General features: G+C 41.9%; 1 long non-coding RNA gene across 1 annotated transcript in view; it reads left to right on the forward strand.

Moving 5' to 3' along the window:
• The first annotated feature begins 4,923 nt into the window (after nt 1–4,923).
• LOC133474533 (uncharacterized) overlaps nt 4,924–26,162 on the forward strand; it is a 31,154-nt gene continuing 9,915 nt past the window's right edge. Inside the window, exon 1 of the long non-coding RNA XR_009787535.1 lies at nt 4,924–4,973. This is a non-coding gene — a long non-coding RNA (uncharacterized LOC133474533). The remainder of the gene's footprint in view (nt 4,974–26,162) is intronic.

Here is a 26,162-nt window from a genome sequence, read left to right on the forward strand (position 1 = left end):
CGTTTTTTACCGTGGTGTAGCAGTGGTCTAAAGTATTATTTTCCCTGGTAGGACAGTCGATGTGCTGCTTGTATTTAGGGAGTTCGTGGTTGAGTTTAGCTTTGTTAAAGTCCCCGAGAATAATGAGGGGTGAGTCGGGGTGTTTTTTTTCAATTTCGTTGACTTGATCGGCGAGCGTTAGCAATGCGGCGTTCGTGTTAGCTTGAGACTAAGACTAGGAGGCAGCGAGTTACGCCACAATTTGTGGTTTGTGGATGCTTGGGCTCACGTGTCCGCTTGCACTGTTGTTCGAGCTTTCGTAAAAGCCGGCATCATTTCTGAGGAGCCGCACAGCAACGAGACTGACTCCGACAATGACAAGAGGGAACCTGGCGTGTTTGATGGAGAACTTGCCCAGCTGTTCATTTTGGATACAGAAGATAAGGACTTTGATGGATTTGTGGATGAGGATTGATCAAAAAATAACATGAGTACATTGTTAAAGAGCATTAATTGGGGACTCTAAATTGCCCGTAGGTGTGAATGTGAGTGCGAATGTTTGTATGTGCCCTGCGATTGGCTGGCAACCAGTTCAGGGTGTACCCCGCCTCCTGCCCGATGTAGCTGGGATAGGCTCCAGCACGCCCGCGACCCTAGTGAGGAGAAGCGGCTCAGAAAATGGATGGATGGATGGACATTGTTAAAGAGTTGATTAAAGTACAACTGAACTCAGTTTTGCTCCCGCTGCCTTTTTAAAAACATTGTGTTAGCATACATGCATGCTAGCGTATGTTTTAAGCTAGCGTATGTTTTACCATGTCTGCGCCCAATAATACGGTGCGCCTTATGTATGTGTTTAATAAAGAAATAGACCCTGTAACTGAGACTGTGCCTTTTAATACGGTGCACCTTAAGGTTGTGAAAATACGGTATTCAAAGACACGTTAATGTTTTTGGGCTTTGGGAGAAAGTTGGAAGTTTGGGAGAAAATCAATTTACACAAATTGTACACAGACAGGTCAGAGCTGACATTCCAACTGAGAAAACTCATGCTGTGAATTGGCAGCAAGCTTCTGACCATATCTTTGTCAAAAAACATATGCATAGGCTCCAGCACGCCAGCCACCCTAGTGAGGAGAAGCGGCTCAGAAAATGGATGGATGGATGGATGTTATTAACCACTTTGTTTGAAAGTGAATTGCTCTTCTGACACTAGGATATATGCAAGAACCATAATTAAAATACACACTTTTCATATAGGTGATCCAATGTTTAAAAAAAAAAAAAAAAACACACACAATGATTTAAATGACTGAGTGATGTCAATTGAAAAAAAAAATCATAATATATCGTACTGTAAAACCACAGTGAAAAGCAAAATTCTGTGAGACGTTTTAAAATAAGAAAAGGACAAAAACATGCTTCTGAAGTATGAAACAAAATGTTGGTGGGAAAAGTGAATCAATAAAAACACAGTGAAAAGCTTTGAGAGCTCTTACTTATTGCTGCCCACTGGCTCATTGAAAAGGGTTGTGACTGTGCTGGAGAGCAAATGGATGTAGGCTGATCACGCGCTCTCTGCTTTAAAAATTCTTCACATATCTTTTATTTATTAATTTTTTTTCCCCCTCAGCCCAAAGTGATTATTCATTCAGATCACAAGCACAGAGGAGCACAGCAACAATATTTTAATGATGGAACTACTCTCCTTTTAAGAGAATGTTTCTGTGTCCTTTGAAGCTGTTTTAAGTTATTTCCTGTTGGTGCTGAGTTTCCTTAAATACACATACAGTGAATTTCTGATTGAATGACCTTTGCATAGCGGCACGGTGGAGGACTGGTTTGCACGTCTGCCTCACAATTCTGACGACCGGGATTAAAATCCCGGCCCCGCCTGTGTGGAGTTTGCATGTTCTCCCCATACCTGCGTGGGTTTTCTTCAGGTACTCCTGTTTCCTCCCACATCCCAAAAACATGCATGGAAGGTTAATTAAAGACTCTAAATTGCCCGTAGATATGAATGTGTTGTTTGTTTATATGTGCCCTGCGATTGGCTGGCAACCAGTTCAGGGTGTACCCCACCTCTCGCTCGAAGATAGCTGGGATAGGCTCCACCACTCCCGCTGGAAGTCAACTGGAAGTTTAATGTATTACTATTTAATGCAAACGTCTTGGAAACTCTCTGAATGAAACAACAAAGTATGTAAAAAGTATGTTAAACGACAAATGAAACTAGAAGAGCACCAAATGGAGTGCTGACCACCGCCAACGTGGAACTGTTAACCAAAGTGAAAATATATTTGTGCTGTGTCATGCATATTTGCATTTGTTTGTGGGAACCATATTATGGTAAGAAGCTTTATCTGGAATCAGTGACAATAACAAGGCCGTGCAAGGAAATGACTTGCCTTTTTTGCAAAGCTAAGCCCTCTCAAAATCGCTGTCCTGCAAAGACCCACAACATAAAATCGAAATTGAGTTCGCCCTTGTGACATAATTGCTATTATTTAATGCAAGTAATTGTTGGTGGACCGGGTAGAAGCACAAAGCTATGCTGTTTTTTGAATGTGGTGTGAGTGGTTGTTTGTCTGTGTGCCCTGCGATAGGCTGGCAACCGCTCTGGGGTGTACCCTGCCTCTTGCCCAGTCAGTTGGGAAAGTCTCCAGCTCAACCCGCCTCCCGCACAGTCTTCCGCCTTTCCGTCACTCCTCGTAGCCACTGAAGAGCCCATGCAAGTTGCAAAGACACGGTTAGCGTCGTGGTGAGCCAAACCTCCATCCCCTCAAGCTCTCCTTCTTGCATGACCGTTCATTTCATTCATGAAGCCATAATTCACCAGCTCCAAATTCCTCTACAACTGCTTCCGTTAACTGGCCCACTCCCACCACGCGCAAAGAACAACAACGTTTCCTTGGTTTTGCCAATTTCTACCGTCGGTTTATCCGTGATTACAGCAAGGTCGCTATTCCCCTCACTAGCCTCACTTCCGCCAGCTCCCTCTTTCGTTGGAACCCGGCAGCATCCCAAGCATTCAACTGACTCAAGACCCTGTTCACCAGTGCGCCCATTCTTCGCAACCCGACCCCTCCCTCCAGTTCGTGGTCGAGGTTGACACCTCGGACACGGGGGCAGGGGCTGTCCTCTCGCAGCGGGACCCCACGACCCAGAAACTGCACCCCTGTGCCTTTTTTTCCCGTCGTCTGTCCCCTGCCGAGAGGAACTACGATGTCGGCAACCGAGAGCTACTGGCCATTATATGGCTTGGAAGAGTGGAGGCACTGGTTGGAGGGGACTGAATAACCATTTATCATTTGGACCGACCACAAGAATCTCGCTTACCTCCGTTCCCCCAAACGCCTTAAGCCCCGACAAGCTCGCTGGGCTCTCTTCTTGAGCAGGTTTAATTTCAATCTCTCCTTCCATCCTGGCTCCAAAAACGGCAAACCTGATGCCCTGTCTCGACTTTACTCACCCCCCACCAGCCCTGACAAATCGGAAACCCATTATTCCTTCCTCGTGCTTCGTTGGTGCTGCCACTTGGCAAATCGAACTGGTGGTTAAGGAGGCCCAAAAAAACTCACCCGGATCCCAAGACTGGGCCTCCAAACCGCCTGTTTGTACCAGATTCTGCACGCTCTGACGTTCATCAGTGGGCTCATACCTCCAAACACACCTGTCATCCTGGCATCACCCGCACCATTCAGTTTATCCGGCAGCAATGACTGCACTGTTGAAAATATAGAAATACAAGTAGCGTACTTATTAATGGAAATTCTCCAGAGGTCCAGAGGTTGTACATTAGGTCACAAGCTGCCACAGGATGAAGTCTTTTTAAGGTTAAGTATATTTTAATAATCTGGCACCCACAATATTTCTTAGTTCCCTTTACAATTTTTAGTTTTTCAAATATTCCTCTGGAAAAGCACCAACAGAAAAACAGCCAGATACTCGGAAGGTCTGTCACATCCATTATGAACAACCATGAAGAAGAGTAACCTACATATTGCTAACTTGACGAACAGCCAGGATGAGTCAGTCAGGGGGGTGAGTGAGCTCATCCTTTCTCTCCTTTTTTTCAGTAATGATTTTATTGTTGCTGTCCTTTTAATCAAAAAATGTTGATCAGTTCTTATGCTTTTCAAGCATCCACACAAATTTCCTGATTGTGTATAAGCAGGAAGTCCTTTCTCATTTTTCCCACACCTAAACCACGCCAGGAACTTTCCTTTATTCCTCCTGAAAGGACATTGATTTACAAATCACACACGCAGCACTTTGAAGTATTCTTGTGATTCCACCCACCTCACAAGATTAGGAGAATGTGATCCCTGTTACAAAATGTAGTCATTTCATTAGAGACCACTTATCAATCTGATTAGAGAGAACCAAATCATACACATGAATTTACAGTAGTGCTGAGGTGTCCCCCATCCCCAAAATAATTTCTGGCAGACTACAGCTGCAGGAGCACACAGACTTGACAGAGCCATGTTTGATTACAGCTTGTCATCAAGTCACTCATGGAATTAACAATAATTAATGGCAGATGATATCACTTGCCACCAGCGACATTTGTCACTCTTTCAAATAATTCACTCAAGCACACACGCACGCACACACAGAAAATTACAAATTAAATGAATAATTATCTTATCAGACAACTTGTCCATGGGCGCTACGAACCGTTGCTGATATGAACTGGATTTTTCATTTTCACCACTTCCGGTCATGATCTGTGTCTTTGTGGTTTAGATTATATTTAGTTTTATTTCATGTAGTCTGGTTTACTTGTGCCCATGTTCATGTTGTCTTACTCGTTAGGTTTTTGTTTCCACCTGTTCTTGTCAACCCAGTCCTTTATGTCTACCAATCAGCTCCCTCCAGCCACTTGTGTCTACACCAGTCTAGTCATTTCTATATTTGGAACTTCCTAGCTCCTCACACCAGAAATTCCATTGAGGAGCGAGGATATTGACAGAGGAGCGAGACAGGAGGTAGGAATATTTGTTGTAAATAAGCAATAAACAATCCTTCCTCAGTGACGTCTACTAGAGATGATGTCACGTCATTGCATGGCTAAGTTATTACTATCACTGCAAATGTCCACTCTATGCTTTATATACTGTATAAACCGGGATGCCATTAAAGTCAAATATAATCAACACTGTTACTCTTTGCAACTTTGCAGATGCAAAGACAATCATGATTGGTCAATCCCAATCCTATCCTGTCCTCCCCTAGTGGTATTTTTTTGTTTCCTTGTTTCTTTGTTACTTTTCATTTAGACTTTCGGACTTTGTTTATTTTATTTTATTTTTTTTAAATAAATCTATTTTCGACTAAATCCTGAGCACCTGCCTGCCCCTCTGCTTCCCTGCACTTGGTCAACCTTTTGCCTCAACAGCACAAAAACCTGCAACTATGACCCTTCTGATGAATGTGCTTTCTTTGCTGTTACTAGTGTGTTTAATATGGTCCTTTTAATAGCCAATTAAATGATTAATTGAGGGAGGGTTTCATGGATAAGACAAACATTCATAATAATACTATATGCATTTATAAAGAATTAAGTAAATCTTACGAAGATAATAGACAATGTATTGTGTGTACACCCCGTTTTATGTGAATTACCACAGATTTTTAAGCTGTTTTTTAACACCAGGCTGTGGCATCTGTCTGTTTTTAGTATTAAGGTCACATGACAAAATCATTTTAACACCCAACACACACACACACACACACATCTGTGTGCATATATCTAGATCACATTAACGAGGATATGGAAGGTCTGAGGGAAAACAGGTACAGATATGCACTATAAACCAATTAACTTCCGTCTGTGACTGCAAATTCCACAAATTCTCCAATACAATTACACATTTGTGATAACAATGCCAAAAGCAAATCTTGTGAGTGGATGTGTTAAAAGGTCTGTTGTACCTGATAATGAAAAAAAAAAAAATAATCCATCCCTAGATAGCCTTGAAATTTTTTTTTACTGAGCTATGATTTAAATGCTTATTAAAAGTTAAACTGCAAGACTTGTTTTACAATGAACACAAGTGGTCAATAGTGGTCAGTGTCTTTTTAAGTTAAGATGCTAAAGTGAGGAACATATATATTTTTACAGTGCCACTCCTCTTCTCAAATTCTTGATTTTGCATAGTATCCCCACTTGTTCCCCAATGTTTAAGATCATCAAACAAATGTAAATATCAGACGAATATAACCCAAGTGAACTCAAAATGCAGTTTTTAAAATGGTGATTTCATTTATTAAGGGGAGAAAAAACTATTCAATGTTACCTGGCCCTGTGTGAAAAAGTAATTAGCCCCCTTGTTAAATCATGAATTCTTTTTTGGTTAATTTTCACTGATCACACCCAAGCCAGATTATCTCCAGACCTGTTGAATCAAGAAATCACTTAAACAGAATCTATCCCAACAAAATAAAGTTGGACAAAAGATCTAAAAAAGCTGCAACAAAATCACACAATCCAAAGAAATTCCAAAACAGTCGAGAAATAAAGTAACTGACATCTATCAGTCTGGAAAGCCATTTCTAAGCTTTAGAATTCTAGCAAACCATAGGGAGAGCTATTATCCTCACACGGAGAAAACATGGAACAGTGGTGAACCTTCCCAGGAGTGGCCACCCTACAAACATTACCCCAAGAAAACAGCAATGACTCATCCAGGAGGCCACAAAGGAACTCAGGACAACTTCTAAAGAACTGCAGGCTTCCCTTGCCTCAGTTAAGGTCAGTGTTCATGACACAAAAATAAGGAAGAGACTGAGCAAAAATGGCATCCATCGCAGAGTTCCAGGGCGAAAACCACTCCTGACCAAAATAAATAAATAAATAAATGCTCGTCTTACTTTTGCAAAAAAACATCTGAATCATTCCAAAGACATTTGGGAGAATATTATATGGACTAACGAGATGAAAGATGAGCTTTTTGGAAGGTGTGCCTTCCAAAAAGCTCATCTTTCGTCTCGATCAATACAGATTCAGATTCAGATCGATACAGTCAAACTAAAAATCACAGAATTATTTAAAACAAACAACAAATGTAAGTCCTTCTGATACACCAAATCTACAGTATTACAAAATCACAACATTACAGTAGTACTTAATAAAAACACCAACCGTATGTACCACTGGAACCGACGAGACAGGACGTGACAGAAACAATGCCATGGCTACAGTATGACAGATAAGCAAAACGGATGCAAAGACAATACTCTGGCAATTTCTTCTTCTTCTTCTTCTTCTTCTTTGTTTTGGACAAAGTATGTGCCATCAAACGTAAGCGACATTACTGCCATCTACTGTACTAGCGTTTGGGTCAGAGTACGTATACCTATATTAAAAAAGAAAAAAAAACTCAGAAAATGAAAATGCTAGGGTAGGGCTGTTTACCTTTTTTTGCTGAGTATCATACGGTAATCGCTCCATGTCAGATTCCAGGAAACCTTCCATCCATCCATTTTCTATATTGCTCGTCCTCATTAGGGTCGCATGTGAGCTGACGCCTATCCCAGCTGATTTTACCCAGTCCAGGGTCTTTTATGGACTGGTTGCCAGCCAATCGCAGTCCAGCGCAGCTTTTTCCCGATAAAGATATTGCATTTCAATTATAAGCACATAAACAACACAAGCTCAAAGAGATGAAACTTGACAACAGTGCGCCACTTCACAAAAATGAGTCACAATGATAGTAAATAATCTGACTAATATGAGTAATAACACCACAGACACATTCATCACTGCAGATAACATCTTTATTAGCTCTTTCCTTAGGACATGGATATGTAAAATATGTGTGCAATGAAAGTGAGAGAAAGAGCAAAACAGAGTGTCCCCGGGGACTGTGCTCACTCCTGCGAGAGCGACCTGTCTAAAATAAATCATTCCATTTCCATGACTAACTTCTCTATCTCCCTTTAATCCAATGTGGGAGAGAGTGAAGCAAGATAGGGGGGTAAGCTGTTTGCCTTCCTATTCGCCTGTGTGTCGCTTTAAGCCGTTGGTAACTTGAGTTCCCAAACTTTTTTGTTTTTTTGTTTGACCCACTTAAATGTAATAGTAAGCCCACAAACTGGGTTTTACAGTAGCAGCAGTGGGGAGAGATATTTAGTCAGTAAACACTGTTGTTTAAAGTGAACCGGGAGTCAGTCAATCAAATAATCTCCCCAGCCAAACGTTAACCGAGGTCCATCTCATAAATGATACTTCTTATTTCATGTGTCGACTGTTAAGATGGGGAATCTGCATTGACGACGGCCGGGTGCACGGGGGTGGGCCGATTGTATATTTTAGTACCCTTAGTGCCCCTTCCCAACATTTATTGAGCCAAGGCACTCATTTTGCATGACATAAATCTCTTGACACACCAAACAAAAATGTCACAAAAAAGTAGGAATCCTGAAATCATCATAAATAATGATGAGCTAATCTGGATTTACTCACAAATGTACTCAATGTGAAATCTGGGCTTGTTTAGTTGAACGCAAAGCTGAAATACTATTGCTTTAGTAGTCATTCGAACTGCTCTAAGTGCTAGAGGACTCAGCATCTTTTGCACAATTGTAACAAAAAAAATGTACCGGCATTACCAGATAACTATTAACCCTTTATTGCTCAGTGACTGTTTTTTTGTCAATGTCTTTATGTCTCAAAAGTCTGTTGTCGTACTAGAGCGGCTCCAACTACCGGAGATAAATTCCTTGTGTGTTTTTTGGACATACTTGGGAAATAAAGCTGATTCTGATTCTGAGGAAGTCATGACTTACTCTGTTGTATGAATGGCATCAGTTGGATACACAGGTTTACAGTATTGTACAGTCTGTCATCTGATGGAAGTCACCATATGTCTCTCTAGCATACAGTATAAAGATGAACAAATATATATTTTTATTCCTATGGAGAAATTAAGTGAACTTGGATGGTTTCTCACAGCACCCCTGATGATCTATCATGGCCCACTAGTGTGCCGTGGCATCATGGTTGGGAATAGGTGGTATATACAGAGCAGTGTTTCAATGTAATTAATGTGTATACATGTCAGTGTCTCATAATTGTTCTTGTGCTGTTGCAGCAATTTTCTGCGTGGGTGTCTATTCTGTTTTCTGCGAGCTCTCCAGAGAAATCGTTCCGTCAGCCCCTAGTTTGTCATTTAAATAGCCTAGTGGGTGTGACTGACATTGGAATATGGGAAATAGCGTGGCCAGGTATATGTTTGACTGGACCAGAAATATGAGCAAATCTGTTGCTTCTTCTCCATAATAATTTATTTGACCATTTTATAATGAATCACAAAGGTCTGTCCTGTATGATCAATTCAAACATTGCTGTTGGCAATGAGACAATGTAGTCTTCCTTGTATGTAGCCTACTTAAATGGTTGATCACCTTTTATGCAAAGAGTCACTGCATAAGTATTCAGCTTTTGCCTCCAAATTCCCATCTCTGTATATTATGAAGGTGCACAGAAAAAGTCCATTAGGAATGTCAAGCGACATTTAGGGGTCACTGGCAAGTCCTGTGAGCAGTGATGCTTTTCGCACTATGGGTACATCCTGTGAGCCTGCAACCTTAAAAGTGCACATACTGCATAAGAGATCAGTTGACCCCGTCAGACACTCCTCAAAACGATTGACACTGCACTCCTGGAAAGCTGCACTTTTGAAGACTTTAATTAGTGCTGACAAGACAACGTTTCCTGCCTGGCACAAGTTTCCCTACCTCACAGAGCCTTGAGAGTCTTCACTCTTTCATGTTGCGATCAAGCGAGATAAAAGATATTTGTCAACAGTGATGGACAATCCCTTCACTCCTTAGCGAACAAAACAATCTGAATCACTCTGCAAACAAAGCAGACATGAGGAAGAAGAAAAAAAAGAGAGAAATTGGACATTTTTCACCACTCACTCATGTGAACAAAATGCCTTAATGCAAGTGCTACACACAGGCAAGTTAATGCTAGTTCTGCAACAATAAAAGATGACTCATATGATATTATATGATGTATAATTAATTCCAAAAACTGATGAAAATACAGCAAGACAAACATACTGCAATTTGACACTTTTTCTAGAATGATACACAACACTATATTGCCAAACGTATTCTCCACTAGCTTATGAATTTAACTGACATCCTTTTCTTAATCCATAACGTTTAAACCAGAATGACGCTGGTCCACCCTTTCCCACTATAACAGCAATGTAACAATAACTCCTTTGGGAAGGCTGGGAAGGTATTTTTTGACCATTCTTCCAGAAGTGCATTTGTGAGGTCACACACCAATGTTAGATGGGAAGGCCTGGCTCTCTGCTCTAATTCATCTCAAAGGTGTTCTGTTGGGTTAAGGTCAGGATTCTGCACAGGCCAGTCAAATTCATTCACACCAAACTCTCTCATCCATGTTTTATGGACCTTGCTTTGCACACTGTTGCCCAGACAGGTTGGAAAACGAAGGTGCCATCCCCAAACTGTTCCCACAAAGTTGGCAGCATGGAATTGTCCAACATCTTTTGGTATCCTGAAGCATTCAGAGTTCCTTTGACTGGAACTAAGGGGTCGATGTTTTGGACAATTACATGCTCCCAACTTTGTAGGAACAGTTCTTCCTGTTCCAACATGTCTGTGCACCAATGCATAAAGCAACATCCATAAAGATATGGACGAGAGTGTTTAATGTGGATAAACTTGACTGGCCTTATCTGAGCCCTGAACTCAACACTTTTGGGATAAATTAGAGTGGGGACTGAGAGCCTGGCCTCGTCGAACATCACTGTGTGACCTCACAAATTGCACTTCTGCACCCCTCCCCCTTCTCCTGCAGCACAGGAGCAGACCCCAGCCCTCTCAGCACAGTTTTACTTTTGCTTCTCGTGGTTTTACTCCTGGAGGTGAGTGGTGATGAAGGAAGTTGTCCAGTTCACAAATGACAAGACCAAACATAGTTAACGTGTGTCTTGCTAGCGTGCACATATGTACTATGTGATGTGCTTGGTTAAGATAAGGCTCTTCATCTGATTGGGTCATGACAGGTGAATACAGTTCTTCCCCTGACATGTATAGATATGTAGAAGAGTTTGTTGAGTGAATTAAGGACAAGTTTGCAGATACACAGAGACAGAGGGGAGTTAAACAAATGTTATCTAAATATGTACTTTGGGCCGTTTTCTTGGTTTAGACTGAAAGACAGCATTGATCAATACATTTGAATCTAAAAATGACTAGCAGATGAAAACACATTTTTTACCTGAAGAGTCACGCTTCAAACAGCTATTGAATCATTTTGATTGTAAACATCTACAGGGCTATACAGTAGCCCCCATAGAAGGTCGCTGATGTAAGGAAAAAAGGAAAAGCAAAAAGGGAAGACAAGAAAATACCTCACAAGTTCCAAAGAACAAGAAAGATACAAAGCACAGAGATAGTTAGTAACAAGAGTTCAATAACTTTTATTGTTATTCAATATTTAAAAAGTTGCATTTTTCCCATTTTCTCAATAAATTGTTTGAAGTGATTTTCAATTACTCTGCAGTTTTTTTTTGTTTTGTTTTTCAGGAAAATGTACAAAATGAGCAAGAGGAATATTGAATGCACTGAATCTAACTGATACAACTATACATTGGCCTAATTGCTGTTTGGAGGATAGGTCGGTTTGCTTATTTATGGAGGGAACAGTCTTTTTCATTTTTGAGTGAAGATTAGGTTTAATTTCAAGTAACATTTATGTCAATAAATAAATATTTTATTGTCTTGTGCCAAAATAAACACATTTTGATGCTATATTTGACAATTATTATGATGTACCTCTCTCCCTGTTGCAGTCAGTTATTCTAAATAAACACTAGAGACTAGTGGCATACAAAACATACACATGGTGTCACAACTTATTTTGTTCTTGCTTACTCATGTGATAAACCCAGTGAATACTATAGAAAAAAAACAACTGTGTGGACCTATTATTTTGTAGAAATCTGCACAGTATTCAACAATAATATGAGTGTAAGGGTACTGAAGCCAATCAGAGACGTCTTCTTATTTATTCAGGAATAAATGACAAGATGTGCCATTTGTCTCACTTGAGCCCTTGCCCCCCAAAATGTCTGTGCATGTACCTGCTAAACCCTATGGATGAAGAAAGGGATGTCAGTTAAGTTCATATGGGAGTCAAGACAGGTGAGCGAATACTTTAGGCAAAATATTGTAGGTAAAGCAACATACAAGCTTGTTTTGTCTCTTGTCAGTGAGGAACTCCAAAGATTTCACACTTGTTATGATGTTAAATCACACCCTCTGGCTCAGAGCTTACTATTCTCAACTTTATAAATTCAGACATTTTCAATATTATAACTTGGTTAGTGGAGCATGCTAGGAAAAGGATCTATACCTGTCTTCGGCATGAATATAGGAGTTGACGTGGGAGATATTATCCATGACCTTCAATGGCACAATTTACAGTACAGTTGAACACCCCAGATAGCAGGTGAATATTGATTATACCCCATAGTTGACTGATTTCATTTACTTAACACTAGGTTACTATGATAAAGTCATATTTGATAGGATGCAGATGGCTCTAATGATTAAATTTGAGAAAATCAGGGAGCTAACTTCCTTCCAACCCAACAGATGTCTGTGTCACAGGACCTGGAGGTTTTTAATGAGAAACAGAAAACACTGGCAAACTGGCCAACAGCCTTTGTACCAATAATAGTAATGTCACCCTCGCTCTAATTAGGCAACAGGTACATCTGCCTCTTCAAACCTCTCGTACCTGCCAAAGGTGTTTAACATCACATTCTCACTCTGCCATTGTGTTTACTATCACATTCTGGGATTGTACAAACCGGTAAGACTTAATTATGCCCGTTGAATTGTTCTGGCGGCGGCACGGTGGCCTACTGGTTAGAGCATCAGCCTCACAGTTCTGAGGACCGGGGTTCAATGCCTGGCCCCACCTGTGTGGAGTTTGCATGTTCTCCCCGTGCCTGCGTGGGTTTTCTCCAGGCACTCCGGTTTCCTCCCATATCCCAAAAACATGCATGAATTAGAGACTCTAAATTGCCCGTAGGTGTGAATGTGAGTGTGAATGGTTGTTTGTTTCTATGTGCCCTGCGATTGGCTGGCAACCAGTTCAGGGTGTAACCCGCCTTCTGCCCGATGATAGCTGGGATAGGCTCCAGCACGCCCGCGACCCTAGTGAGGAGAAGCGGCTCAGAAAATGGATGGATGGATGGATGAATTGTTCTGGCAGAGCCAACATGTAATCGTCGGTTGAACTTCAGTACACTACCTTGGCCAACTTGTGTTTGATATTCACTTAAATAGGCAGGGTTTGTTCTTGGACATAGATTCATGGTTCTTTAAGGTTGGTTGAACATTACTTGGAAGCATTGTTGAAAAGAACCATTTCCAAAGTCATCAGACCTTGGCTGTCTCACATTGCTTGTGTCAGATACAGTATTCAATGTCAATAACAGTCTTGCTTTGAAAGTAATCCCTCACAGTTCAGGGTGGGTTAAAACTTGGTTAGATAGAACACTACCATCAGACCTATGACCTCAGGCATCCAAAAGATTGTGGTCTAAGAAATCCCTGTAAAATTGAAAGATTGGTTGAAACTGTGAATGGTGGGTTAAAGAAAATGAGCATGTCATAATATCATCTTTGACCTCAGCTAGATAAGCCATTTCTACTTTTATGGGACAATAATCCTTCAATGTATGAATGAGATCAGATGAGATTTGTGACCTTATGTCAAAAAGGGGTGTCAATGTTTTTAGCCATGACTTTATAGGGCAGAGAGTAGATGCCAAAGCTCTACACAAACAAATAACCAACTGTAAACTCTTAAAAGTCCCCTTTCATCACTTTTTCATTTAAAAAAAATCTTTGATATCCTTTTATCAGGTTTGTAAGATAATGTGGTTTGAAAATGCCCACAATGTCCTTTTGCAAGCTATTCTAGTTGGTCTTTTTCACCTGGCAGTTGAGACGGATGGATTTCTCATTCATATGCGACATGTAAATAAGATTTGACCTGATTGGAAAATATGGAAAAAAGCTTATCCCTGATTGGCCGTTGGCGATGTCATGGCATCTGACTCTTGTGGTTTGTGATGGCCAAGCGTTTATAATAACCTCATGTTTGGATCATTCAATGTCTATCATTGTGAAGCATAATTTACCGTTGGTTTGTTTGCCCACTACTCAAAACCCAAAAGAGGAGGGGACGTGTCATGTGGGTGAAGATGTAGAGGGTAGGCTATTGTGAACGCAGGTCCCATTCAATCACTTCAATGTAATTTTGAATCCCAGCGGTCATCTCTCGCGCTCATTTTGGCGACAGTGATCGCATGTTTTGCTATTTAATACAGAATTACATTCAACATGAAAAATAGAGTTTAGTATCATTGTAAAACACAACATGTATGCTTTTATATATTGTATTTGCCTGGCTTGGTGGTGGCTGCCAGCTGGCACGCTTGATCTGAACCCGGAAATGCACTTCCAGCAATGTGTAAAAGCTTCGGTTTCCAAAGCCATCTTCCATGAAATGGACCCAAACACAGCAAAATTCTGATATGATTTCTCCCAAAATAAACTGTAGCCATTTATTCCTCAACTTGTTTGAGTTTGGTAGGTGATTTTAAGTTTAAGCTTTGCACATGACGCAGCCACGTTGCCACCGAGCAATTTTTCCCGAGATGAGTGTATGTGTAGCAATCACGAAGAGGGCAGGCACTTGAATCCATCCATCCATTTTCTGAGCCGCTTCTCCTCACTAGGGTCGCGGGCGTGCTTGAGCCTATCCCAACTAACATCGGGCAGGAGGCGGGGTACACCCTGAACTGGTTGCCAGCCAATCGCAGGGCACATACAAACAAACAACCATTCGCACTCACATTCACATCTACGGGCAATTTAGAGTCTCCAATTCATGCATGTTTTTGGAATGTGGGAGGAAACCGGAGTGCCCGGAGAAAACCCACGCAGGCACGGGGAGAACATGCAAACTCCACACAGGCGGGGCCGGGGATTGAACCCCGGTCAGGCACTTGAATAATAATTGTTTTTTTTCCCTTCACAAACACACATCCTGTCGTTTTGCAAGCCTTTCTCGTCATTTGCATTCAATTGACAAACCGCATTGATGACAAACTTAAACCAGATCACACACTAATTTGGCCCTATGTTATGCATAAAATAGTAAGAAAAAAAGGATTTTGATGGAAGGGGACCTTTAAGAAGTGAAATTTGGGACCTTGTCTATGCACTGTAATAAAACATACAGCTGAGCTGCTTACCACAATAATGAACAAAGTGATATTGTCCACAACAAGGTTGGAGTGTACAATGTCAATGATTGATCAGCCTGGAAGACAAGAGCCTGGGATATCAACAATTAAACAACTCAAGCAGACAAAATCATAATAGATGAACACCGCATGTTTGTGTTTGTACACTTAACTTAAAAAAAGAAGTGCACAATTGAAATCAATGTTAAATATATTCAGAAAACGAGAAACAGCAACAATACATATTTTTCAGAAATGGGATCCCAAGCTGTTCAGGTCATGACCATCTGTCCATCTGGCTTTAAAACAACAACAAAAACCATCGCTTCACCCTCTCTCCTCGTTTTCTCTTTGACATTTGGACATTCGGGATACTTTCAGTTTCAAGCTCCTCAAGAGAGTTTCTGCTCGCACAAATATTCTATTTTTAGTTTTCACCTTTAGTGAGGTGAGCTGCTACCTAATGTTTGCTTCTATTAGGATACACATTTTTTTCTCTTCTTCACATTCAGTACTGTATTCCACCTCTGTAAATGTCAAGATGATTTCCATACAAATCTGTACAGTTTACAGATTTAAAAAAAAAGAAGAAAGTTTTTGATGATATCGAGTCTGATAGCCTGAATAATTCCGTACATATTCTTGTACATTTTTCTATGTTAAAAAAAACTATGAAACACCACTTTCAAAACCATCTCCCTTTATTTGTGAAAATTATTACAGTTGTTTTAAAGCAAAATTATATTATGCATAAATGCCACCATGTTTAAAACTTCTGATAGTAGCTCTCAAATTATTATTACCATAATTTCCCATGTGTAATATGCATTTTTCCCCAAAAAATTTTCAAAAGTCAATAGTGCACCTTATACATAGATAAATGGAAAGAACTTGCACATTTTATAAACGTATGCTGCCATCTAGAGATTATGATAAAAGCTGTACTTTCATTCCAATATCTCGCTGCCTCCTTGAGGTTATGAGAAAAGTGTACACTTTCATTCCAATATGCCACCGCCACCTAGAGGTTATGAAAAAGGTGTAGCCTACACTTTCGTTCCAATACCATAATCTGGGACAATGTTGATTGTGCAAATGTTGCAGATACTCCTCAATCAGTGTGCAAATGGAGCAGATGCTACTCTGGCATGAGTGGCCGGTATTGGTCAACAACAGATATGCAAATAGTGCAGCGTGATGAGACTACTACAGTGAGTGCACGAGTAATATATAATTGGCCCCACAGAAATGTGACAACAAACAAACTCAAGTCAAACAATTGCCAGCATGTTGTAATGGAATTGTAGGTTAGCTGTTTAAGAAGTTGATTGCAAGAGGGGAGAAGCTGTTGGAATGTCTGCTAGCTCTAGTTTGCATTGATCGGTAGCGCCTACCTGAGGGAAGGATCTGGAAGAGGCGGTGACCGGGATGTCGAGGGTCCGAGAGGATTCGATGACCGCTGTGTAGAACTGCCTCAGCAGCTCCCGTGGCAGGCCGTGCTTTCTCAGAAGCCGCAGGAAGATCTTCTGCTGGGCCTTTTTGAGGACGGAGTTGATGTTGGTCGCCCACTTCAGGTCCTGAGAGATTGTAATTCCCAGGAACTTGAAGGTCTTGATGGTTGACACAAGGCAGCTGGACAACATGAGGGGCAGCTGTGGCGAAGGATGCCTCCTGAAGTCCACGATCATCTCTACAGTCTTAACCGTGTTCAACTCCAGGTTGTGTCGGCCGCACCACAGCTCCAGGCAGGAGGGGACTCCTGGGCCGGCTTGAGCAGGCTGACGTGAAAAGCAGGGTGGACCCTCATCGACCTCGGGAGCCTAAGCTTCACGGTGACAGGGTTGATGATCTATGTAATGGGGAAGGGCCCAACGAACCTGGGAGCGAGCTTCCGGGACTCCACCTGGAGTGGAATATGCTTGGTGGCGAGCCAAACTCGCTGACCCACTTTGTAGTTCGGTGCCGGTGTCCTTCTACGGTCAGCTGCGGTCTTGTAGGACCGTCCCTGGCGCAGCAGCATCTGGCGGGCTCGCTCCCAGGTCCTCCTGCAGGATCTCACCAAGGTCAGTGCCGCTGGAACTGTGGACTCTGGGGCTATGGTAGGAAACAGAGATGCTTGGTAACCATGCACAATGTGAAAAGGCGATAGACCAGTGGATGCAGAGGGGAGGGAATTGTGAAAGAATTCGACCCAACCAGTTTCTGAGACCAGGATCGCGGCTCCTGTGAAGTGAGACATTGGAGCACAGTCTCCAGGTCCTGGTTAAGCCTCTCGGTTTGTCCATTGGTTTCAGGGTGAAACCCAGATGACAGACTGATGGTAGCCCCTATGAGATTGCAAAACTCCTTCCAAAATTGCGAAATGAACTGGGGACCCCTATCAGACACCACATTCTTGGGGAAACCATGGAACTTGAATACCTGGTGTATCATTAACTTTGCGGTGTCTTTAGCTGAGGGGAGTTTCGGGAGTGCAATGAAGTGTGCCATCTTAGGGAACCTGTCCAAAACTGTGAGAATGGTGGCATTTCCTTTAGAGGCCGGTAATCCTGTCACAAAGTCTACGGAAATGTCTGACCAAGGACGTTGTGGTATTGGCAGGGGTCGCAACTCCCCAGAAGGACGTTTGCGAGAGGACTTGTTAGCAGCACATAACTGGCAAGCATTGACATAATTGGTAACATCCCTTCTAACATTGGGCCACCAAAAGCGCTGTTCGACCACAGATTGAGTGTTGGCAATGCCTGGGTGACATACAGTCTGGTTAGTGTGAGCCCAGTGGATGACTCTTCCCATTAAGGTCGGAACCACATAAAGCCTGTTTTCAGGGCAATTTTCAGGGCGAAGAGTGTTCTTCAGATCATCAGCCATCTAGCCTGCCTCACATTTAATCTCTGAGCAGTTTTAAGATATTCCAGGTTCTTGTGATCTGTCCATACTAAAAACGGAGTATGTGCCCCCTCTAGCCAGTGTCTCCACTCCACCAAAGCCACCTTGACTGCCAGCAGTTCACAGTCACCAATGTTATAATTTCTCTCAGGTGGGGTCAGTTTTTTGGAGAGATAAGCACAAGCATGTAACTTACCATCCTTGAGACATTTCTGGGAGAGCACTGCTCCTATACCGGCATCAGACGCATCAACTTCTACCACAAACTGCTGTTTGAGATCTGCCAAAGTGAGGATGGGAGCGGAGGTAAAGCTCGATTTAAGTTTTTGAAAAGCTGCCTGACAAAGCGGGTTCCATACGAAAGGTCTGTGTGGCGAGGTAAGATCATGCAAAGGCAAGGCTATAGAACTGAAATTTCTAATTAACTTTCTGTAGAAATAGCAAACCTTAAGAACCTTTGTACGTCTTTGCGTGATGTGGGAGTGGGCCAATTAGTCATGGCATCAACTTTGCAAGGGTCCATTTTGATTTCACCTGGAGCAAGCACGTACCCCAAAAAAGAAACGGACGCCTTGTGGAACTCACATTTCTCAGCCTTGACATATAGTTCATTCTGCAGTAGCTGCTGCAACACAGAGCGGACATGAATGATGTGAGTCTCCTCATCCGGGGAGAATATCAAAATATCATCCAAATATACAAAAACATACACATTCAACATGTCACGCAGGACATCATTGACAAAGTTCTGGAAAACAGCTGGAGCGTTAGTTCAAAAGGCATTACCAAATACTCATAATGTCCCGTTGGTGTGTTGAATGCTGTTTTCCATTCACCCCCCTTCCTTATCCCGACTAGATGATAAGCATTTCTTAAATCTAGTTTGGTGAAAATCTTGGCTCCCTCCAGGAACTCAAAGGCGGTGGAGCTGAGAGGAAGAGGGTACCTGTTTTTCACAGTTATGTCATTGAGACCCCGGTAATCGATACAGGGTCGCAGAGTCTTGTCCTTCTTGTCCACAAAGAAAAATCCGGCTCCCGCAGGGGATGAAGATGGATGAATAATCCCGGCTGCCAGTGATTCATCCACATATTCCCTCATAGCCTTGTGTTCAGGCCCTGAAAGAGAGAATAACTTCCCTCGTGGGGGTGTGGTTTCAGGCAGCAAGTCAACAGCACAGTCATAAGGTCTGTGGGGTGGAAGGGATTTGGCCTTGGACTTGGGAAAAACTTCTTTAATGTCCTGGTAACAGGTGGGCACTTGAGATAAGTCAGGATCCCCTGATTCGGTCTGTGGATTGTCATTTGAAACAGCCTTAAACATCACATGGAGGCTTGAAACAGTTCTGGGCGCAATTGTTGCCCCATGACATAACCTACCCAAAGGACCAGTCAATGTGGGGGTTATGTAATTTCAACCATGGGTTCTCTAAAATAAGGTCATGATTCATGGTGTCAAAAACATGAAAACTAATGCGTTCCGAGTGAGAATCAGGAAATGTCAATGTGAGTGTTTGGGTGCGGTGAGTGATCTTGCCCATAAAACTGCAGTCTGCAGCATAGGTGTTGCGGTGTTGTTTTTTTTGAAAGGTTCTAAGGTGCATACGTCTAACGAGGAGGGAGTTAAGTAAGTTTGCGTCAGAACCAGAGTCAATTAATACAGGTGTATGAATTTATTGATCAGGAGAGCATAGTGACACTTTAGGAAGAACCCGGGTAGGGTCTTCCTTAATGAAATTTAGACTCACCACTCCCATGCCCTTGCTACCAGCACTGGCAACCTTGACGTGATAGTTGCTCACGGAATGATCCAACTGCCCGCAGTAGAAGCACCGCCCTTCCCTCAGCCGGCGTTGACGTTCCTCAGGGAAGAGACTGAACCTACCCAGTTGCATGGGTTCATCCGTGGTGACGCCAGCCAGTGGATTGAGACCGGAAACAGGGGATCTGCCTTGGTTTGGCTGGTCACCGAGGCTCGTTCTCAAAGTGCGCGGTGACGCACCCCTCTGCTGAACTCCATCCAGCTCGCGATCCAAAAGCCTCTTGTCGATTTTTACGGCGAGAGCGATGAGATTTTCCAAGTCGGTTGGCAGGTCTAGCGGGACCAAATGATCCTAGACGGCGGGGGATAGTCCTTGAAAAAATGCATCGAGCAGTGCCTGTTATTCCACTGACTCTCAGCTGCTAGAATGTGAAACTCAATCGCGTAATCTGAAACCCTGCGCTTGCTTTGGTGTAAGGTGACAAGGGAGCGAGCTGCCTCACGATCTGGTGTGGAAAACTGAAAAATTTGCTCCGTAGTCTTTACGAAAAAAGCCCAAGAATGACACGCAGCGGAATTGCGGTTCCATTCAGCAGTAGCCCACGCCTCCGCACGACCAGTCAGGTGGGAAAAGACGAACGCGATTTTTGCCCGCTCGCTGGGGAAGGCAGGTGCCTGCAGCTCAAAGTGGAGTTCGCACTGAGTGATGAACGGCTTAATGTTCCCAGAATCCCCAGTGAACCTCTCCGGTCGAGAGAGCTGTGGGCAGACAGCAGCGGAGGTTGTCTTGCCATGCTGCACTCTTTGCATATACTGGCCACTCATGCCAGAGTAGCATCTGCTCCATTTGCACACTGATTGAGGAGTATCTGTAACATTTGCACAACCAACATTGTCCCAGATTATCGCACTACTCGTCACTTTTAACCGCATACACTCCTTGAAGTCTCAGCGCCCTTTGCACAATGGTCATTGCACCGGACTATTGCAATATTAGTCATTCGAACTGCTCTAAGTGCTAGTGGTCTCTGCATCTTTTTGCACAATTGTTTTTTGTCAATGTCTTTATGTCTCCAAAGTGTTCTGTAAATTGACTGTCTGTTGTACTAGAGCGGCTCCAACTACCGGAGACAAATTCCTTGTGTGTTTTGGACATACTTGGCAAATAAAGATGATTCTGATTCTGAGGTGGCAGGTGGCTGCATGGTGACTGCTTCACATGGAAACGTTGGTACTGTGGCTGTATCGGGTGTTGTGCCAACTGCTTCCTTCTTTTGAATCATTTTCATAAGAACTTCAAACTGTGAGGCCACCTGTCTCATCATATTGTCCTGATGCTCTGACAGTCCCTCTCGATGAAGGTGGAGGGCAGCAAGCTGCTCATCGTGCTTCGAGAGGCGTTGACCCTGCACTTGAAGGGCTTTGCGCACCGGGTCTGAGTCTGCTGGGTCCATGTTATGGCCAGTCCGTTCTGTCATAAACAGAACAGAGGATAGGACCCAAAAATGCACGACTCCAAAACAAAACGACAGTTTCAAAAAGAGAGGTTTAATATACGGGCTGAGGTCGGTCCAGAGGCAGGCAATCCAAAAAAGGCAACAGTATCCAAAAACGTGAGGCAAAAAGGTAAGGTCGATAATCGGAACAGGGTCTAGTCTTACTGTGAGGCTTGGATGTGGAAACAAGGAATGCTGGAACGCGACGACAAGGTACAACGAACTGTCGATGAGAGAGAATGAGACACAAGGTTAAATGCAAGGGGTAATTAGGGTGAACGAGGCACAGGTGGTGAAGATGCTCTCAGGAGCAGGTGTGTATGAAACAAGGGGAAGACAAAAACCGGAACACACACCCATGACAGATGCTTGACAGTTTAATTCGAATCCCATTAAAATTAAATTAAATGTGTTTCGCCTGGCCCTTCATGTTTTCTTTAAAGAATTGTACCCATCTTACAAATTCTGCCTGGGTAATCAAACAAATGCGCACAACTGTGTTTTCTCATTTACTAAAAAGTAGGGCTGTGAATTTCCAAAATAAGAGCAAGTAAATAAAAAGAAAAGTATTATGTGTTCAAATAAAGTGCTTAACTTAAGAATAATTCGTTGAAAAAAATAACAAAACAGAGATAATACTTCATATTTTGATCCTATGGGTAGAAGCAAAATCATGCATTGTAGAAATGCATTATACATAGGTAGAAGGGTTTTCCAGAATTTTGAGGTCAACTTTGGGGGTGCGTATTATACATGGGTGCACATTATACACGAGAAATTACAGTACTTATGACTTTTCCATCCAGGTAAACAACTGTAATAGGGTTACTTTAATTTACATTCTCCACAGTTATTCAGGGTGAATTTCATTTATTATTTGAAAAATGTTTCATCACTGCATTTCAGTGTCTCACAGGTTCATGGTGTGTGTGGTACAGAGAGCACAATAAATAGAAAACTACTCTGCAGAGTCTGGCGGATAGTTTTATAGGACTGTGCCACATCCAATAAATTTCAACAAACCTCTGGGTATTATTTAATGCAACAAAAATAAAAGTATCAAGAATGCATTACTTCCTTGCAGTTAAATATTTACAGATGATGTTCTTGCAACAGTAAATAAAGCAGTAAATGACTGTTTGACAAACACATCTGGACATCTTGTTTTTATCACGCACATAAGCAAAGTCAATAAAGCATAAAACATGTAATAGAACATGTTTATTTACTGAGATGCTCCGGTGGAACTTGTTTAGTTCTTGTTGGAGAGCAAACGGGGACGTACAATCTGAATAAGTACACATGATGGGTGTTTAGGAGTCAGTAAAGAAAATACAAATAACACTACCACAGCTTTATTTGATTTACAGCATCTTTTTTAAATTATAGGTTGTATTGTAGAGTATAGAACAAAATGAACAGAGATTTTAGTAAAGTAGACAATATTACAAGATCATCAGTTGTAGATTCCATGTTGAGTTCTTAATCCAGTTATATTTTGGTTCTCATGAAAGGGTTTGAACTCGCTGTATTCCTTTGTCCTTCCTCATTTGAAAGTCATTAAAAAAATCTAATCTGGACAAGGAGATTTCATTCACTGCTATTCAAGTCTTTAAATTTATATGCACTTAATTATGAAGCCCTAAAGGGAATACATACTTGAATTTATTCATTAATGGCCACAAACAGTACAAAAACAACAATTATTAGAACTAAAATAAATAAAACCTACTTGCCACTTATGCTGCTGGCAAGAAAATGTAATTATCCGTGTCTACAGTTTTATTATTTCAATTCTTCGCACATCAGCAGTAAAACAGCACGCGAGATAGTTTTAGTTACCTCAATGATATTACCCCTATTGTGTGCTAGGCCTGTGGGCCTGTGAATGATATTACCCCTATTGTGTGCAGTGTGCTAAGAAATAATTATCTTATCAACAATGCTTTCAACTCCATTATTTTCACCATAATTTTTGAGAAAATTAGCACCACAAAATCCTTCAGCACATCACTCCTTTTGCCTCTGACATCCAATAACAACTGGATAAGAACCGTTGACCAAACTAATGTTTAAATCTATTGTACACATGTTCGCCACGTGTCTTATGTTAACTGATGAATCCCTATCCATCATCATCAACTGTCTACATGCATTACACCACAACTACACACCCTCACACACACACACACACACACCCTTACACACACGATACAATCATTTTTGCAATATACTAACGTGTGCAAAACGGTGATGTCTCAGCTGAGTCCGCCAGACTCAAACCACTTGAGATGTGATTTTAAGGTCCTGTTACTTATAAAATAAAAAATACACGGCTTAGCACCCTCTTACCTCGCTGACTTAGCTGTATACCTATGGTCACAAGACATTGGTCTTTTGGTGACTCTGAGAGCCAGAAAGAAGTCCGCAGGCTCTCGTGCATTTTCTGTACGGACTCCAGTATTCTGGAAAATCCCACCCACGGATATTAGAGCTGCTACCTCAATCCCGATTTAGGACTTATTCTACTCTTTGGCATTTAGTGAAAGTACATGTAGGCCTGTTTTACTGCTGCTTGTCCTATCTCCTCCCCCCTCCTCTCCTGCTCGGAGAAAGGGCTTGGTAACATTGACCAAATCTGAGGCTTTTGCTGTTTGGGTTTTGCACCGACCAACTGGGACAAGGTCTGAGGTGGAGCATTTCCCCCGGAATCGTTGCCATGGAGGATTCTGCACCGACCGACCGGGCCAGATCCTGAGGGAGAACCACTTTTCCGAATTTGTCGATCTGTGGCACCTTTTCGCTTTAAATGGACTCTTATGCCAACTTAATGAACATTGTACAGCACCATACTATGTGATAAATGTTGCCCACTCGACATCCATTGCAGTCTGGTCATCCTGGAACGGGGACCCCGAATTTGCGGTCCCTTCTCAAGGTTTCTTTTTTCCCCTAATGGAGTTTTGAGTTTTTCCTTGCCCGACTGGGGGGTTTACATTAGGGGATGTTGTCAGTCATGGCCTGTGAAGACCTTTGAGACTCTTTTGTGATTAAGGGCTATACAAATAAACTTGACAATTTACAAGTAGTTATAGTTTTTCCTCCATTGGTTTGGCTATTTTTTTTTTAAAACTGAGATTACATTCCTAAAACAACAAAGACTAATCTCCAAACCAACTCGCAATTATTCACAACAGAAATGAATTTGTCATTCTTTCATCAAATTTCATATGTTGCAGTACATGTTTCAATGTCTTAGTTCATATTTGCAAATGTTTAAGTTCAGACAGCCTACAGTTCACACAGTTAGCCTACATTTAGCACAATTTCCAAGTGACTAGATCCTGTTGATCTCAATGGTCTTTCTCAGGATAATGGTTGTTCTCTCCAAAACATGTCAGCATCATATACTTGTTAAAGTCATCACATGCACAATAGTCTGTTCAATTGTCAAAATTTATCAAGAACATAGTATGATTGAATGACACAAGTCAGAACTTGACTAACAAGGGAGGAATTTCACACATCTCAGAAGCCAGTCACACAGTACGTGTAGTTAGTTGTCCATGATTGTGAATGCTGCCAAAAATATATAAATCTACAGTAGATATTGACCAGTACCAGTACAATTTCTTTCCTTTTCTTTCTTTCTTTTTTTTTTTTTTTTAACGGATCAATATTATTGGTCGGTCCCCTAGTGGGTCTGCTATTTTTACAAATTATTGACCAATGACAAGTGTTGAAAATGGCTTGCTCTCTTGACGAATCAATGTTACTGTTATGGCTCAAGAAATGCTTCGGTTTTGTTTTGCTCAAAAGTGATGGTTTTGGAGATGCCGGGAATTTGACTGACACCGGCGATCATAAATATACATATTTATACATACTGTATCTACATATATACATTTTATATGCCAATATGTACGTGTTTGAATAAAAGTGGTTATATAATTTCCAAGGCAGTATGAGACTATGAGTGCAATGTGTGTTGTCAAACTTTGGAGGAAACTCAGTAAAAGCAAAACTGTTTTGCTATGCTAAAGTAGACAATGCCATTTAGATGAGTGAGGAATTTAGTTCTGACATACTGTTTTGTATGTTTCGGAAGTGATGGGAGCTTTTTCAAGTGAGCATTGCTGTTTCACCAAATGTTCTTTGAGTTCTGAAAATGTAATCTCAGTTTCAATAAATGAGCCAACCTGAATGGAGAAAAACTGTAAGTCAAATGTCACATTCCTCTGACTATCCTATGCAGGCAGTGGCATGCAAGGAGTGGTGCTTGTGGGGCGTAGGAACATCCCCGGGTATCCAACTCCGGGGGTTTTAATCCAAACGCACATTCATCAATGCGCCCCCCTCCACGCATTTATTAATGTGTTTTGTAAGGCATAAATCCGTCAGCATCCCCACCCCACCGTCGACGATTGGTTTACGTTGAGGGGCATCACCAGAGAGCAACACACCTTTGCTGTGCAGGAGATCAGAATATATGATTGGTTGGGGGGAGGGTTTGAAACCCCATATGTAAGACTTAAGTGGCAGAATCATCCACAACAAACAGAGCCTGCTTTGTTTCAAGCACATGGCCTCAATTTCCCGCATTTCAGAGAAACTGCAAACAAATAAAATACATTCAAAGAGACCTAAAAACATTTCAACCACCAAAGGAAATCAAATGAGCAAGCTGTTACCCCCATACAGTAATGGAAACATGTGG

This window comes from Phyllopteryx taeniolatus, chromosome 2, assembly GCF_024500385.1.
Source record: "Phyllopteryx taeniolatus isolate TA_2022b chromosome 2, UOR_Ptae_1.2, whole genome shotgun sequence".
Classification (NCBI taxonomy): domain Eukaryota; kingdom Metazoa; phylum Chordata; class Actinopteri; order Syngnathiformes; family Syngnathidae; genus Phyllopteryx; species Phyllopteryx taeniolatus.